Source organism: Rana temporaria, chromosome 10 (assembly GCF_905171775.1).
Source record: "Rana temporaria chromosome 10, aRanTem1.1, whole genome shotgun sequence".
NCBI lineage: Eukaryota > Metazoa > Chordata > Amphibia > Anura > Ranidae > Rana > Rana temporaria.
Window position 1 is genome coordinate 81,466,226 of NC_053498.1, and position 18,571 is coordinate 81,484,796.

Sequence of the window (18,571 nt, forward strand, 5' to 3'; positions counted from 1 at the left end):
TTACATTTATATTTCTGTCCTTGCCCTGATTCCGATTTTTCCCTCAATCCCTGTCTGATTTAACCATTGTCACCATGACATCAAGTGGGGGGAAATCTCTCTAACAGAGCCCCAGATAGAAGTATAAACATAACAGGAATTCTGACATTTCCTAAATGTAAAAGTAAAAAGAACATGGCTTACATACATTTTACATCTTGTGAAATATTCATACTTATCACCATATTGCATACTGTACATGCTGTACATGTGAACAGAAATATTGACCATGAGAATGATGGTATTTTTTGGTTTCCTTTGGAAATTCATTAGTGTAGCTTAGTCTACAGAATAGCACTGGGAAATTGCTAATAGGGAAATTGCATATGTCATATTTCCTTATTATTAGTTGTCTAGTTGCCTCAAAAATATCCAATAAAGCTTCTGATACCTTTGTTATTCTGGTAACTTTTAGTTGACTCATGTGACTGGAATGTGATTGTAAGCAGACTCTATGGATAAGCCATCCCATTCTTTTCAGGAATTTAAGGGTGTGTTTCCTTACATTCAAGATACATATTACCACAGCCAAAACTGGTAATACTTTAGTCTCACACCAGAGTTGCAAATCATGCATGTGTCTGTGGTCACTTGTATACCACGCTGCATATACACACATGAGACTCCATGGTGGGAACAGCATCTTTAGTTAAGTATTATTGCCATATTTTCTTTTGCTTTATCTGTATCTGTCATTAGCTTTAATACATTTTATATTTGTTTGATCTATCTTTGCACATATCGAATAAAAACCCTAAAATGACTACAACTATCACATGATGCAACACATGGTAACACCAATACCCCTCAAAACACAACCTCAGGGTCCATGCACACTGGGCTCTTTTGGCAGAAAAAACGCTGATATAGAGTGTTTTTGTACAGGCGTTTATGAGCAATTAGCATTTTTTTGTGCCAGAAAACTCCTCTTAAAAACGCAAACCAAAAGAGTTTTTTTTCTGCCTCTAAACGTTGCGCTTTAAATATGCCTCTAAATGTTCTAATGTGCATGAAGACATAGGATAACATTGAGTTGCTTTTACAGGCATAACGTAAAACTCCTGTAGAAGCAATGTTTTTTAAGCCCAGTGAGCATGGACCCTAAACGTATTTCAGCACAACCGTTTGTCTTTTTACCTCTTGAATTGTTCCAGATGTAGAATTTCAGCTCCATCAGCATCTCTGTCATATTCTCCACCTTGCTGTGCAAAAATGCATTCTCTGTCTGCAAGTCTCTGAGAATATCATGTAGCTGGAAGCAGATGGTGGATCTCCAGAGTATGAAGAACATGCAAAACACAACCCTGCCCTGCATGTTTCAGATCTTTTCTCAGCTGAGTAAGCTTATCAAAGATGCTTGTCACTGTTCCCACTTGGCTTAACCTACAATTCCTGACTTGAGTTTATGAAGATAGACCTTGAGAAAACTCTGAAACAAATTCCAGAACCGAACGACCAAAATAAAACCTTTGTCTAGACCAGCAAACAATATCAACGTTGCTTTCAGTCAAGTGACAATTCACACAGGCATTGATTCGGACATATACAAGGACACCAATAATTGGATAGAGGATGTTAACTCGTGAAAGCTACTGCACTGTCCAGTTGCATACAGGCCCTAGGCTCTTTCATATTGGAAGCCAAAAACAGCCATTCACCCTCTTCTATTATTGATGTGCAGCTATTTTAGAGTCAGTTGTCATTACTGATTCTCACCAAACTGCTGCACACTGTAATTGCGTAGATTAATCTGATTTTGTAAAAAGAACGGAGAAGTAATTTACATCACATTAAAGACTGTCTAAAACTACCAAACATACCGATAAAAAAGGTCAACGTTTTTTTTCTTCAGTACAACGAACAACCAAATAACTGGCTTCTTTGACAAAGATTAAGTAAAAATCGAAATCATATGATTTTTTCTATTATACACATTTTTATAGGGTGCGTGGCTTGACATGGTTTCAGAAATACCTAAGACCAACAAATAAAGTGACTGCCAGGATAAAAAACAATCTGGAGTTGCCTGGTAATTATTACTCAGGCCTCATGCAAAAGGGCCCCTGTGCCATTTTTCTGTGGCCAGAAGGCACAGGAACACTGCCCAGACCTGCTTCTAGCAGCCTGTAAAAGTCTATGAGAGGCTGAAAAATGCAGCAGCTGGATGGGGGTGGACATTGTACTGAGTGGTATTTATGTTAAAGCATGCCCAGGAATGCATAATTCTTGCTTTCCGGGCATTGCTCTTTCTTTTACCACTCCCCCAACATCATCATTATTTATTACTGCCTTTGCCACTGCACTCACTGAAAAGGCTTCTTCAAATAGCTAATCCCCCCACCATTGCACATTTCATTAAAATGCCCTGGTGCCACTCCAAAGTCTCCCCATTACTGCTCTAAAATCCCCCAACGTATTGCTAATACCTAACCCCCATTGCTGCTCTAAAGTTGTCTCTCATTGACACTCCAAAATCTCCCCCCCCCCCTACCACCATTTCAAACCCCCCCCCCCAACTGTTTCTCTAACCCCCTATCGCCTTACATATTATGTTGGTCTCTCCCTGGGACTGCAATCTAACCTATATATTTTTCCCCAACATTTCCCGTAAATAAGATTCCTCCTGAGGCTATTAAGGGAGAACATAGTTGTCATAGCCAGTCCTCATTATTGACCAGGAAGCCCTCAGTTTTCCCTGGCCATTCATTTCAGGTTACAGAAGACATTTCCCCTCCATATCATACGCAGACTGGGGCTGCAAGCAGGGGCAATAAAGGGGGAGAATGGGCAACTCCGGTTGCTCCAGTTTCACTCCAGAGTGATCTATAATTTGTTGTGTGCTAGAAGACATTCTACTTACAACATCTAGGCCTAATTCTGGAACAAGTTTTCTTTTTATTGGTAGGGCGAAACATTGATCCTACTGCCCTTCCAGTGTCAGCTGTTCTATATTTCCTCCAGGCCTTAGCCTATCCACACATAGCTCACGAGTGTCGGCTATATCGGCAATAACACATTTAAATGGGCCAAGAATCCTTCAGTTTGCACAACTTTTGAGTCGTGGGAAGTCGGTCACCAAGGAAAAGAGATCTATTGGAGTTGCTGGTTCTTATATCAGTTCAACTGTTCGTTCCAACAGAGCAGTGTTCGGTTCAGGCCATCACTTACAAGGCAGTATCAATTGCAAGCACTTTAAACATTCAAAAGAATCTATGGTGTCCATCTGTAAAGGGGTATCGTGGTCGTCCCAACATTCCTACTCAAACTTGACGGAATAGACTCGGGGGCCTTGTCATCAGGGGACTTTGTAGGAAGGACTATTCAGTCCTCTGTCTCATCCTAATTAGAAGATTGGTTTGACAAGTAGATCCTTGTCAGCTAGTTATTTATCACTAGTATGCTGCCACGGTGGCGTCAGTAAAATGGAAACTTGTATCAAAAAATTACAGTAATTTTCCTTTCCTGACACCAAACCATGGCAGCATACAGTCCCACCCTTGTACGTTTTGTTATGTAGCTAATTACAGAGAATGGGGTGGGGGCCTAACTAGGCCTTTAATTTATGCTATTCACTGGTCCTGAGGGAGTGGTCAAGAGGCAGAGCTCTATCACTAGTATGCTGCCATGGTTTGACGTCAGGAAAGGAAAATTACGGTATTTGATACAAGTTTCTGTTTTCCCTATAGTCGCATCTAATAACAACAAAAACACAAGAAAAGAGACAGAAAAAAAAATGCCTGGTGCCTATATGACAGCATACTGGTGATAAAGCAAAGACTCGCCACATTCTAGGTAGTAACATTTTATTTGATCAGCATCACTTTCCCTGTAGGCTAGCTATTTGCCGATGGTATGCTGTCATGTAGGCACCAATAAACTGGTAAGTTGTACCAAATGCTTACCACGGGTTTCCTTCCCTGGTGCCTACCCATGACTGCATACAGACCCACTCTTGGTTTTGTTATATGAGCTACCTAGAATACAGCAGGTCTCTCTTTTTATAGATTTAAACTAGTTCTCTAGGTGTTGTATTTGATACAATTTTCCAGTTTCAGACAATATTTATTACCATTTTTTCCCCTGCACATTGGATAATTTATAAAAAAAAAGATTTACTGTGTGTCAGGGATATGCTAATCTGAACATTATCAGTTTTTCTGGGGTTTAAGGATTTAAACAGGATTTTTTATTTATTTTTTGCAATTTAGTTGCTTTAACTCCTTAAAGCAGAAGCAAACCCATTTATATAACAGTTTTATTTACAGCATATGCTGAAAATGTAACACCCCCATTGGTTGTACTCTCAACCAAACTGTCAAACCAACCAATGGCTGGTGTCATAACTGATCACATGTGCAGAATCATGGCAGGCAATAGGCTTGGACTGAACGCAGCTAAAACTGAAGTTCTATTAATTGGTCCTACTATTGCTGGCTGCTTGGCCTCTGTCTTTCGGACCCACACCCATTCCAGCCAAGCAGGTAAAAAACCTAGGAGTCATAATCGATGACACCCTCTCGTTTGTGCCCCACTTCAGAAACATCCTGCGGAATGCCAATTACCATCTAAGGCTCCTCAGAAAAGTAAAACATCTATTCACCCAAAATAACAGATCACTACTTGCCCAGGCTTTTATACATTCCCGGTTAGACGGGGCAAACGTATTCTTATTGGGTGCCCCGCAGAAATGGGCCCATAAGCTTCAGGTGGTTCAGAACCACACTGCTCGCTTTGTACTCGGTCTAGCGAGAAGAGACCATATTAGCCTGGCCAGGAGATCACTTCATTGGCTCCCTATCGAGCAGAGAGTGATCTTTAAAACGCTCTGTATCTTCTTCCGTGCATACTGGGGACAGGGTCCCAAGTACTTACACAGCTTGGCGGTGCACTATGAACCCTTGCGCCCATTAAGATCCAGGACCCAACATTTAGCCACAGTGATTCCGTCTAAACTTTCTTCCATGGGAGGCAAATGACTCCAGAGTAGGGGTGCCATGCTGTGGAATGCCCTCTCCTTGGAACTTAAGATGACACCTAACCTGCTCCTCTTCAGAAAAAAACTAAAGACGGAACTGTTCATCCAGGCCTATGGATAAATTTATATTCTTTTCCCTCTCACAGTCCGCCCCCTCATTGAAGGGGCCACTTGCCTCTCTAATAACTATGATGTCTTCTACCCCTCCTCTAGTATCCCCACTGTTCCTTTTTCTCTTATATTTTTTCTCATACACTTCACGGCTCTTTCCTCTTGCTCCCCTAAGGGCTGGATACCCTTTCCTTTTACCGCCCTCTCTTCTCTTTTCTCTCTCTTCTTCACCACGGATTGATTCAAAGTTACATCTCACCAGCGGCGCTTAGACGCTCACTTCACAGTGGGCATTTGGCGCCTAATTAAGCTCAAAAATCAATCAATCAATCAATCAATCAATCAGTTGTAGATTAAACAGAGGCAAAGATGGCAGCTTCCTTGGCTGAAAACAATAGGGGGGTTCACTTACACTTTAAAGTCCAAACCTATTTTTGACTTGTGTTGTTTACGAATTAAAATTAGTATTTTTTGCTAGAAAATTAATTAGAACTCCCAATATATATATATATATTGCAAAAACTCTGGAAAATAAAAAGATGGTTGTTGCAATGTTTTATGTCACATGGTATTTGTGCAGCAAAAAATACACTTTACTGAATTTATAAAAAGCTAAACAGTAAAGTTAGCAAATTGTTTTTGTATATTGGGAAAGATGATGTTATGCTGAGTAAATAGATACTTAACACGTTACAGTTTAAAATTGCGCACACTCGTGGATTGGCGACAAGCTATGGTACTTAAAAATCTCCATAGGCGACGCTTTAAAAAATGTATAGACCCTTCAATTCTTTGTAAGTGGGCAAACTTACAAAATCTGCAGGGGATCAAATAATTATTTTCTTCACTGTAGCACCAACCCTACAGAGGAGAGGCTGGTTGTGATGGTTCCTTTGGCAACACTATCTGCTTGCTTCATGGATATCTCCCAGAATGCTTTTGGAACCCGGGGGATAGTGTGCTGACTCGTTGGAGGGTGCTTACTTCCTTTACCATTCTGAAATTGTATCTTATTTCATGTTTTTGTCTAAACCAATGCAAGACTGTCTGTACAGTAATACATTCGGGGCTTTTTTGCTTTTTTACTTCGCTAAGTGCTGCAGCAGGAGTGAAATAGCCTGTCCATTCAGCACATAGGAAAGTCTGACTTAGCTCTCTCATACAGAGCAGAAGTCCTGCTCTCCAGCAGTACAACACGCTCCACTTAAAGCGGTAGTAAACTCAGATAATGTTACTCCAAATCAGCAATATGCAATTTAATTTTGCTGTTTAGCAGCTATGCGCCACATACATTATGCAAATAGAACGTTCTTACTTGAAAAAATTACCTTTTTATGATCGCCTTTGCTTGTACTCTGCTGCTGTCATTATAACTCCCATCTTCCGCGTCTCAGTTGTATTTTATTTCCGCCCTCACTCTTCTTCTGTGGCCATAATCCTGCACGTGCGCATTCGTTCCTGAAGCCAAGCCTCGTTTTAGTTTCAGACAGATAGACTCTGTCCTCGGCTCTGCGCTCCAACCCCTGTGACGTAGCGAGTCACATAGGGTTAGGATCAGCTTCTCAGCGAGGGAGTATCGCGGGATCTCGGGACTGACGTCAGCTAAAAGAAATGACGCAGTCCCGGCATGTACACAGTTTTCCGGTGTCTTGTCGAGCTGGTTCCTCCATCGATATGGTTCCTGCCTCGATTGCGCAGGCGCAGTAGGAGGCCACGGAAATCTCTGAGCCTCAACAGCTGATTGTCAGCTTAGACGAGCTTGCTCCCGCTGCCTGAAGCCTGCTTATACACTAGTACACGCCGCTCTAAACAGCAAGGGGCGGATGTGATATTGAGCAGTGCTTAAGGTTATCCACGCCGCTCTATACAGCAAGGGGCGGATGTGAGACGTCTATTTTATTGAGAAAAAACATCCCCTAAAAAAGGACTGCTCAGTATCACATCCGCCCATTGCTGTAAAGAGCAGCGTGGATAACCAATCAAAAAACCACTGGTCAATACCACATCCACCCCTTGCTGGCCCTTGCTGTGTAGAGCAGCGTGTATAGAGTGTATAATCAGCCATCGGGAGCGAGCGCGTCTACAGCTGAAGAACAGCTGTTCCCGCTCTGAGGTTTCCGTCGGCTCGGGAACCATATCGATGGTAGGAACTAGCTCGCCAGAACACCGGCAAGAAGAAGAGCCTGCCGTAAAGACAGGACTAACTGCGCATGTGCCAATTACGTCATTGATTAGAAAAGGACAGATTACACAGAAAGGGATAAGGTAGAAAGCGTTTTACACAGAGCAACTCGTTCATAAGGTAGGAAAGCTTGATATGGTGGAAATAGCACAGGATGGGTTTACTACCCCTTGAACAGAACTGTTCAAGGGGTAAGAGCACTGTTGATTAGAGCAGAGTTGTTGTTTTTTTTTTTTGGGGGGGGGGGGGGGGGTTGTTGGACTGCTGGAGACCAGGATCAATGCTTTCTGTGAGAAAGCTATAGTTCAACTCTCCTTTGTGTTAACAGCACAGGGTATAATGCGCTTACTACCTGGCCACATTATAATGATACATAACAAGAGTTCATTTGGGGTCTAGGAGACCCTCTGGTCACTCCTAAACACCTAACAGTGTGCAGGCGAACCAAAACATAATAAAATTATATTTTCTATGTAGGTGGGTGTTAGTGAACAGCGCTAAGCTGCTGCAATGATGTATGCAATGGCATTCAGGTAAGAAAGCAGCTGGGAAGGGGAAGGTAAATTAGATCAGGCAGGATAGGCAGTGTAGACACTTGGGGCTAGATTTACATAGAACTGCGTATCTTTGCGGTGGCATAACGTATCCGATTTACGTTACGCCTCCAAAACTTAGACGGGCAAGTGCTGTATTCTCAAAGCACTTGCTCCATAAGTTGCGGCGGCGTAGCGTAAATCGACCGTCGTAAGCACGCCTAATTCAAATTTGGATCAGGGGGGCGTGTTTTATGTAAATGTACTGTGACCTGACGTGATTGATGTTTTTCCCGAACGGCGCATGCGCCGTCCGTGGAATTTCCCAGTGTGCATTGCTCCAAAGTGCGCCACAAGGACGTCATTGGTTTCGACGTGAATGTAAATGACGTCCAGCTCCATTCACGGACAACTTACGCAAACAACGTAACTTTTTCAAATTTCGACGTGGGAACGACGGCCATACTTAACATTGGTACGCCACACTTACGCCACCATATAGCAGGGGTAACTATACGCCGGGAAAAGCCTAACGTAAACGGCGTAACTTTACTGCGTCGGCCGGGCGTATGTTCGGGAATTCGCGTATCTAGCTAATTTTCATACTCAACGCAGAATTCGACGGAAGCGCCACCTAGCGGCCAGAGTAAATATGCAGTTACGATCCGACGGCGGCGTAAGAGACTTACGCCTGTCGGATCTAACAGATATCTATGCGTAACTGATTCTAAGAATCAGGCGCATAGATACGACGGCGCAACACAGAGATACGACGGCGTATCTGGAGATACGCCGTCGTATCTCCACTGAGAATCTGGCCCTTGCACGTTTAAAGTGTACTTGTACTTCAAATATATTACACCGTTTGTTACTTTAATATATAGAAAATGCCTGGAAATATGGACCATTGTATTTCAGTTTCAGGTTCAAAAGGATCTCTCAGTTCTCTTGTCTCCAGCAGTGGACTGGCACATAATTCTGATCCCCATTCTTTTACCTCTAAATATATTTAGGCCAACAGTACTATTGACTCCCTGCTTGAGGCTGCCATGAAAATGCCTATCACATAGAAATACAGTGTAATAGGGCCGCAGTGTGTATGTGCAGGAAGAAGTGACCAATTATGGCGGGTAGGCTGTGTGACTGAATGGGGCTGCACAGTGAAGATCATTGGATTGGAGCCAAAAGTAAGTATAAACCAACTGGTTAGCATTTAGTAAATGAGTAAACAGTAAATTAACTTTTCATACTGCATACTGTATATGTCACAGCAGAAAAAAATTTCTTTAACGCCCAGCCCCCACACATATGCGCATATGGTGGAGATTGTGTGTTTAGAGCAGGGGTCAAGTCCTGGGGAAAAAAGTGTGGGAACTCCCACCCAAGATCCACTCCCCCACCAAAAAAATTAAAAATGATACGCTCATATGCATAATTACTAAACCGCAAGTTCTTTCTAAATCCCGAGATAACTCGCGGCAGACCTCCGCAATGTATCTTGGGAACAATGACAAAAGCTCCCAGGAGACATTGCGGCATCGAGGAAGTGACGGAATACCCGTACACTACCCGATGAATCCATATACAGGAAGCGGCCAGTAACATAAAGGATTACTAAGGTTCACCTGCCCCTGACAGTGACTCAAGCTGGGCATCGCCGCTTAGTGAAGAATTGGCTCGGGCGGCTCTAGTCCTGCAAAGGGAACTGCGTTCCTGCTGTGAAAAAAGTGCAGGAACTCCGTTTCCATGCGTTCCCGCAGGACTTGAGCCCTGGTATAGAGCAGGCAGCTCTCAGTCGTGGCTTCTAATCAGGAGCCTCCAGGACTGGCACCCATACATGTGACCGCTGTGAGAACCAATTACACTAATCAACAGTCACATGATCGGGAAACTGCTCCACTTCCCAGTATTAAGCCCACTTAACCACCTCAATACAGGGCACTTAAACCCCTTTACTGCCCAAGCCATTTTTCAGCTTTAAGCGCTGTCACACTTTCAATGACAATTGGGCGGTCACACAAATAGAGCTTTCTTTTGGTTGTATTTAGTCACTCCTAGGTTTTTTATCCCCCCCCCCCCAAGAAAAGTTTTTCTTCGTTTCTGTCAGTAAATTTTGCAAATTAGTACTTTTTTTCCTTCACTGATGGGCGCTGATGAGGCGGCACTGATAGACTGCACTTATGGGAACTGATGAGGTGGCACTTATGGGCACTGATAAGGCGGCACTTATGGGCACTAATTAGGTGGCACTGATGAGGAGGCACTAATATTCTGCATTTAATGGGCACTGATAGGTGGCCCTGATATGTGGCACTGATGAGCACTGATGCGTGGCACTGGTGGGAACTGGGCACAGATAGGCGGCACTGGTGGGCACAGATAGATGGCACTGGTGGGCACAGATAGGCGGCATGGATAGGCAGCACTGATGGGCACTGATGGGCATTGATGGGTGGCATTGATGGGCAGCAGTGATGAGCATTGATGGGCAGCAGTGATGGACATTGATGGGCAGCACTAACAGCCAGCACTGACTGGCATCACTTGTGGGCACTGATTGCTGGAACCTTTGGGCATTGTTTACTGGCACTTTTGGGCACCGATTGGTGGCAATTATGGGCACTGGTTGGCACTGATTGCTGGTAGTGGTGGGCAATCATTGCTGGCACTTAATTGTAATCAGGGCACTGATGATCAGTGCCCTGATTACATACCTCGTTGTCCCCTGTGTGGAGATGCTGCTGATTGGCTCTCCTCTCCTCACACTATGTCAGTGTGAGGCGAGGAGAGACAATTACCGGCATCTCCGTGTTTACATGTGACCGACTGTGATTGGTCACAGCCGATCACATGGTTAAAGAGCTGCGGCTCTTTATACAGATCGGGGTTGCGCCGTGTCCTAACCACACGGCGCAGCTACGATCGCTGCGATGCGTGCCCCCAGGTCGTTCTGGGCGGCCATCATAGGACCACCACCCAGAACGAGAGCCGCACCGCCCAGCCGTCATTTGATATCAAGTGGTTAAAGGACTACTGCCAGCTTTTGGGAAGGGGTTCAAGAGGAACTGCAGTCCGCTCACATAATTTGTAAAAAAAAACATCTTTGCCATTTTGAAGCTTCCCTCCAACCACTTTGCATATTATTTTATATATACTATGATTCTGTACTTGCCAAATATGCTGCAGAAATCTCCCTCCACTGAGTCTGGCTGAAGCCATTTTTAATGTCAGCAGCTGAAGCTGCTTCCTGTTCACTTCCTGGATTTACACAGACACACAGAGGCACACCTCCAGCATTCATTGGCCCTCTTATGACTCATCCCCCACAAGGGTGAAAGAGAGAGCTGTGCATGATGTCATAAGCCTAGGCGTTTTACCAGACAATAAACAGGAAGTGGGCTGTATAAGCTATTTACTGGAGGAACAAAAATGTTTTACTATCCAAACAAGGGCAGAAGATTTAATAGATGGAAAGTTGAAAAAAAATTACTGAAGGGCTTCTTTATAATCCCTCACTGACCTCTGTAGTTTCAGACATTGTGGAGCAATTTATCCTTTTAGCTCATAAGAGCATGTTGAAGAGAAAAAATGAACCCGCGCTACGGAAAATATTCCAAAAATATGGTGCAGGAGAAGATGGCAAATGTGTGTGCTGTGAGAATGACCTCTAGTACTGAGGTGTACAGAGACAGAGATTAGCTCAAGTGGCTGTGGCTGTAATGTAATCTACGGAAGTGTGTGTTGACAGTATGCGTCCGCTCGACCGGTTTCGTCGTGATGACGTCGTCTGGACGCATACTGTCAACACACACTTCCGTGGATTACATTACAGGCTTGTTTTGACATTGAAAAATGTGAGTACCCTGACTTTTTTAATCAATAAAAAAACGCTATTGCAGCATGAAGCATTCAAATCTAATTTACATGGACTAATTATTTATATTTTGTTATCTATATATTTTATTTATTATTCCATAATGATAAGTTTTTGAATTTTATTTATTTATTTATGCATTTATTTATTAATGCACTTGTGAACTTTACACATAAATTTACAAGCACTGTACGTGCACTTATATAAGGGAGCGCAAACCACCATCAATTTTAAGGCATTTATTTCAAAAATTGTTCATGCCATAATATCGCATATCCATGCGTCACACATATATATATATATATATTTCATAATTTTCACTCCCATACACATTTTTATTTTTATTTTTATATTTAATTCATTAAGGCAGGCGCCATCACCTACTTATTTCTTTTCTTCATAAGAGCATGTGTTGATGGGCATTGGGGTTTTCTTAATGGATATGTAGCACTACCCCCGGAGGAGCTGCTGGTTTGTTTTGGGTCTTCGCTCTGTGATCAACCCCTTAAAGTGACTCAAAACCTTCCCTTGACACAACTGGTAATATGGGAGTTGTGGACCCCAGTAACTTGTGGGGGAAACACAATATCCCTTTACAACAGATTATGCAAATTCAAGGGTACCTTAAATGGAAGGGATCCTGCAGTATGAAAGATAGGCTGCACACAGACTTTAAGATAACCAAAGTAATACTTTACTTGAGATGGAAACAAAGGAACATGAGTAAAATAGTGATGAACTATCTGCAGAGCCCTGCAGGATCAGTAACAATAATAACATATAGGTGTGAACTAGACTATAATGTCATACAGACCTGTGTAAGCACACAGCAAGGGGGGCTCCTTCAACAAAATATACACATTGAAACGCCCTCTTGCCAAGCCTCACCCAGCTCTCTGTCTCTCTACAATTCTATACAATATAATATGACCAATTCAGGGCTGGTGCAAGGATTTTTGACACCCTAGGCGAAACCTCATTTTGCCGCCCCCCCCCCCCCATAGGCTCCGCCCCTCACTGAGATTTTTGCGGTGCCTCTTCACCTATTTCTTCAGCCGTGGTCCTCTGCACCCCCCCTCCGCACCTCTGTTCCCCTCTGCACCCCCCCTCCGCACCTGTTCCCCTCTGCACCCCCCCTCCGCACCTCTGTTCCCCTCTGCACCCCCCTCCGCACCTTTGTTTCCATCTGCACCCCCCCTCCGCACCTCTGCACCCCCCTCCGCACCTCTGTTCCCCTCTGCACCCCCCTCCACACCTCTGTTCCCCTCTGCACCCCCCTCCGCACCCCCTTCCACACCTCTGTTCCCCTCTGCACCCCCCCTCCGCACCCCCCCCTCCGCACCCCCCCCCCTCCGCACCTCTGTTCCCCTCTGCAGCCCCCCTCCGCACCTCTGTTCCCCTCTGCACCCCCCCTCCGCACCTCTGTTCCCCTCTGCAGCCCCCCTCTGCACCTCTGTTCCCCTCTGCACCCCCCCTCCGCACCTCTGTTCCCCTCTGCAGCCCCCCTCCGCACCTCTGCACCCCCCTCCGCACCTCTGTTCCCCTCTGCAGCCCCCCTCCGCACCTTTGTTTCCCTCTGCACTCGCCCTCCGCACCTCTGCACCCCCCTCCGCACCTCTGTTCCCCTCTGCACCCCCCTCCGCACCTCTGTTCCCCTCTGCACCCCACCTCCGCACCTCTGTTCCCCTCTGCACCCCCCCTCCGCACCTCCCTCCGCACCTCTGTTCCCCTCTGCAGCCCCCCTCCGCACCTTTGTTGCCCTCTGCACCCGCCCTCCGCACCTCTGTACCCCTCTGCAGCCCCCCTCTGCACCTCTGTTCCCCTCTGCACCCCCTTCCACACCTCTGTTCCCCTCTGCACCCCTTCCACACCTCTGTTCCCCTCCGCACCTCTGTTGTCTGTTGCCCTCTGCACCCCCCTCTGCAACTTTGTTCCCCCCTCCGCAACTCTGTTCCCCTCTGCACCCCCTCCGCAACTCTGCACCCCCTTCCACACCTCTGTTCCCCTCCGCACCTCCCCACCTCTACAACTCTGTTCCCCTCTGCACCCCCCTCCGCAACTCTGCACCCCCCTTCCGTACCTCTGTTCCCCTCTGAATGCCCCCCACACACACATATCATTTCCTCTCTGTACCCCCCTGCACATCTGTCCCCCCCCTTCCCACCTGTTCCCCCTCTGTACCCCCCCTGCATGTCTGTTCACCCCCCCCCACACATATATCTGTACCCCCTGTGCACCTCTGTTCCCCTTTGCACCTCTACATGCCCCACACACCTATCATTTCCTCTCTGTACCCCCTGCAAGTCTGCCCCCCCCACCACACAAATATCTGATCCCCCTCTGTAACCCCTCCCACACACATCTGTCCCCCCCCCCCCGCGCGTCTGCCCCCCCCCCCCACACACATCTGTCCCTCATCTGTATACAGTGCAACGCACTACAAACTTCACAAGTAGAGTACATTTTTTATTTGTGACCGCAGGCTGCAGCATGTATGACCGTGCTGCCTATGCTTCCACTATACCTGTCAGCGGCGGGTGATGGCTTTACTATGAGAGCGGCGCTGCTGCTGCTGCCTGCCTGTCCTCTCACAACAGATCCCCGAGCGACCAGGAGGAGGGGGAGCGAATATCGTGAGCACTTCTCGGCTGCTCCTTGTCTTGGCTCATCTCCCCTCATCTTCTCATTGCTAGGGCGGCACTGCAGAGTGGTCCGGGATGTCTTCACAGGCGCAGGCTCCCCCTAGCCTGGCGGCTGGTGCCACAAGGCAGTATGTTACGTATTTAAAAAAAAGTCAGTCCTGGACGTTCTTTAATAACCTGAATCCCCAGCAAGTGGCTGGGGATCCGGATTTTGCCGCTCCCCTTACCCTGGCGCTCTAGGCAGCCGCCTGATCGGCCTATTGCTAGCGCCGGCCCTGGACCAATTACTCGATCAACGAGCAATAAAATGAATATCAACAATATGCAACACTAAATGGATAGCCCTTAAGTACTATAGCTATAGCTAATCAATATGGCCTGGCGTCCTAGGCCAAACTTCAATACAATTTTTATACTAATAGTTTGTGCACTTGTGCGTTGGCATGCATTGACGCGCAAAGAGCAATTTATAATCCAAAAGGGAAATAGTAAACTGGTGAAAGTTCCCTGAACCGTCAAACCGCAAAGATGGATATCAGCAATCCGCCCTCCCGCAAGACAGTCAGTACTCTCGGGCAAGTGCCCATCTCACCCAACCGATTTAGGCCTTGTCCTTCTGTGGCACTCCGTCCCTGATCTCCAGTTTCAGTTCTGTTACCCGGCAGCCTCCGGTTCTCAGACAGGTCGCAAGGATACTGGAAGCCCGTCCGATTACTCCGACAGAGGTTCCGTCTCTTCTTCTCAAAGGCGCTCCGCCCGGGCGTATGTAGGCCTCAGCTGCGACCTACTCCCCATGGAGACACTTCTGGCCGTGTCCTCCTGGGTTAAAGAGGCAGTCCAGAGAGAGCGCGCCAAACACGTCCTCTCCCTTAAATTACCTCCCCCCCAGCAGGCGGTGCGGAAGGCAAAGCATCTTGGGGTTATACCGCTGCTCTCTGGGTAATGTCGTTTATTACAGGTCAGGGCAATGGGAGTCTCTTCTCCTCCTGAACTCAATTCCCCAACATTCTCTGTGGTACCAGAACAAAATGTAAACAACAGGTGGCTCTAACCAATCTCGGCCACAAGAGGGAGCTGAGATCCTTCACGATCAGCAATGGTAGTCTTTTATATCACATCGAAAGGGTGATACCCCGCTACAGATAAATAATGGATGAATGGGGCTTGCCAGATGCACATGACCTCCTCTTCAGTTGCACTAACAATCTTTAAATGACCTTTGTATTCCATTTGACTTGTAGGGGGAAGAAATCAATTCAGATGCAAACAAAGGCCTGGCATAGCTTCTTAGCTGGGTTAGTTTACCTAGCTTTCACTGCAGTGGTACTTGGCAGCCTCCCAGCCTTATACCAGACACACCCGGAGCTCAGAAGCTTTACATTTGAAAGACGGAAAGCTTCCAAAACACTGCTGACAATCTAATGAGAACCCTACTACAGTGCTTCTGCTATGAACTTTGAGGATGAATTGCTCCACAATGCTTGCAGCAATCAGTGGTTGTTTGTTTTGAAGGTCATTTACAATTAAGCATTTAATAATACTTTAATGTCCATAGTCTGGCCCCCAGTTTACTTTAACCTGAATACAGATCTGTAAGCATTTTGCATTTCAACTTTCCTTTAAGCTACCAATCATACAATTATTTTAAAAGGTTTCTTTAAAAGAAGATTATTTTAAAGTTCTACAGTCTTTTTTATTTATGACATAACCACTTCTCTTATAAGAACAATATTTGTAGAATAACGTAAATCCTTTCCTGTTCTTGTGCGTTTTCCTATAGGTATGGTATACTTGTGCGGCAGTTAGATTCTTTGACAGAAATTATTGTTGATGGAGCTCCAACTACTGTCTCTTCATTCTGCCTCTGACACGTTAAAACTTTAACGGTACCGCGCTGGATGTGTTCTGTGCTCTATGGAATATTCATGTGAGGGATAACAGCACAATGAAGGTGTTGCCATAGCAACCAACAACATTTTTTCTTGTTTTCATCATTTATGTTGGTACAAATATGACAAATTACTGCCTGGGAAACATGGACATAAGAGATGCTCTTTGTGACTAAGAATTCAGTAGACCATGGCTCCTAATAAGCCTAATGAGCAACACTAGCTGCCTCCACTGTATTTCCTGTAGAATAAATCAGAATATCGAAAAATAAACTTAGGACAGTATAAACCAGGCACAATCCACCCAAACTGCGTGAGACAGAGAAGCTCTATTTGTTTAACCACTTGTCTACAGGGGCAACTTCACATTTTTTCACACACATGTTAACATCTGCCCACGCTATTCTCAATAGACGGCCTCATGGCCAATTATCCAGTTCTGGGAGGGTATCCGTGGATGTCCTCCAGTGTGCACACTTCCTGTGGGCCCCTTGGGAGTGCATCAGGAAGTCTCTCTGAGCGCTATGTGCCTTGGAAACAGCATATCACAGATTAGGGTAAAGGGCCAATCACAGCGGCCCTTTTTCATGTGATCACTTTGTTCAATCACAAGAGAACACAGATGTAAACAGAACAGGTCTTTGCCTGTTAACGGCTGCCCTTCCCTCACACAGAGACTGTGTGTGAGGGAAAGAGAGCTGGATCTGTGGGGGGCGCAGTTAGTACAGTAGTTTACAGTGATACACAGTGCCCTGATCATCAGTGTAGCCTCCTCAGTGCCTCCTCATCAATGCCCACCTAGCGGCCACCGAAAAATTGCAGCTTAGATCCGACGACGTACTAAGACGTACGCCTGTCGGATCTAGCCGAGATGCCGTCGTATCTTGTTTTGTGGATAGATACGCTGGCGTAATTTTTTTGTGGATCTGCCCCATAGTTTTGGGTGGGAGGAGCAGGGCATTTTTTCAGGGGTAACTTGGGGGAACTCAGTTCCACCACCTCTGGCTCAGACCCTTTGGTGCTTGCTGACTACAATCACTTCTAAACACAGAAGTCTGGTTTCTGTGTTTACAAGTGACAGCTCTGCACTCTGCGTGTAACCCCCCTAAACTCTGCACCCTGTATGTAATGCAATCTTGGTATTTAATGCCCATTTAAGACCCTTCTACTGTTTTTTGAAATCTGAACAGGGTCGTGGTTGAGTTCCTGCACCTATTTTCGGAGAAAAAAAGCTCTGGGGAGGAGGACTATTGGGTGAAGAGTGAAAGTTGATGAGAGGAGGACTATTGGTGGAACAGTGAAAGTGGACGAGAGGATGACTATGGGGGGAGCAGTGAAGGTGGATGGGAGGAGGATTATTGGGTGAACAGTGAAAGTGAATAAGAGGAGGACTATGGGGGTAGAGAACTGAAAGTAGATGAGAGAGAGGATGACTATTGGGTGAACAGTGAAAGTAGATGAGAGGAGGACTATGGGGGGAGAAGTGAAAGTAGATGAGAGGAGGACTATGGGGGAGGGGAGTGAAAGTAGATGAGAGGAGGACTATGGGAGGAGAAGTCAAGGTAGATATGAGCTGTACATGTACTATGGTGGGAGCAGTGAAAGTGGCTGAGTGGGATTGCATACACCATACCTCCCAAATGTCCCTGATTTGGAGTAATGTCCCTCTCTCCCTCTTCCCCCTCATTTTGGTCTGATCTATATATGTATATAAAATGCACTATGTATCTTTCAAAAAGTGTTTTCCAGCGCTAAACCTTTAATCTGATTTCTAAATTGCTGCATTTGTAAATTCCAAAAGCCAATATAAAGGAATAGTAGTGGTAAAATAAGCACTTGTGGGTTTAACTCCCAACTTTTTGAGATGGGAATGAGAACACCTATTAGCAACATGATGTAGGCAGAAGACACTCCCCTGCCACGCCCCCTTCAAAAGAGCAATAAACAAAAAAAAAAAAGTTTTTTTTACCACTACTATTTCTTTACATTGGCTTTTGGAATTTACAAATGCAGCAATTTAGAAATCAGGTGAAAGGTTTAGCACTGCAAAACACTTTTTGGAAGATAAATGGTGCATTTTATATACAAGTATATAGATAAGACCAAAATGAGGGACAAATTAGGGGGGAAGAGGGACAGGGGGACATTGCTCCAAATTAGGGACAGTCTCTTGAAACCAGGAACTTTGGAAGCTATGGGGATGATGCACCGACAAAAGGTGTCATTATGGAGGATGCTGCGAGTCACTGCACGCCATGCAATGATGAAATCAATAACTCTAGCTGACGTTTGCTATACTCCACAATGCACATGCCATCGCTGCCCT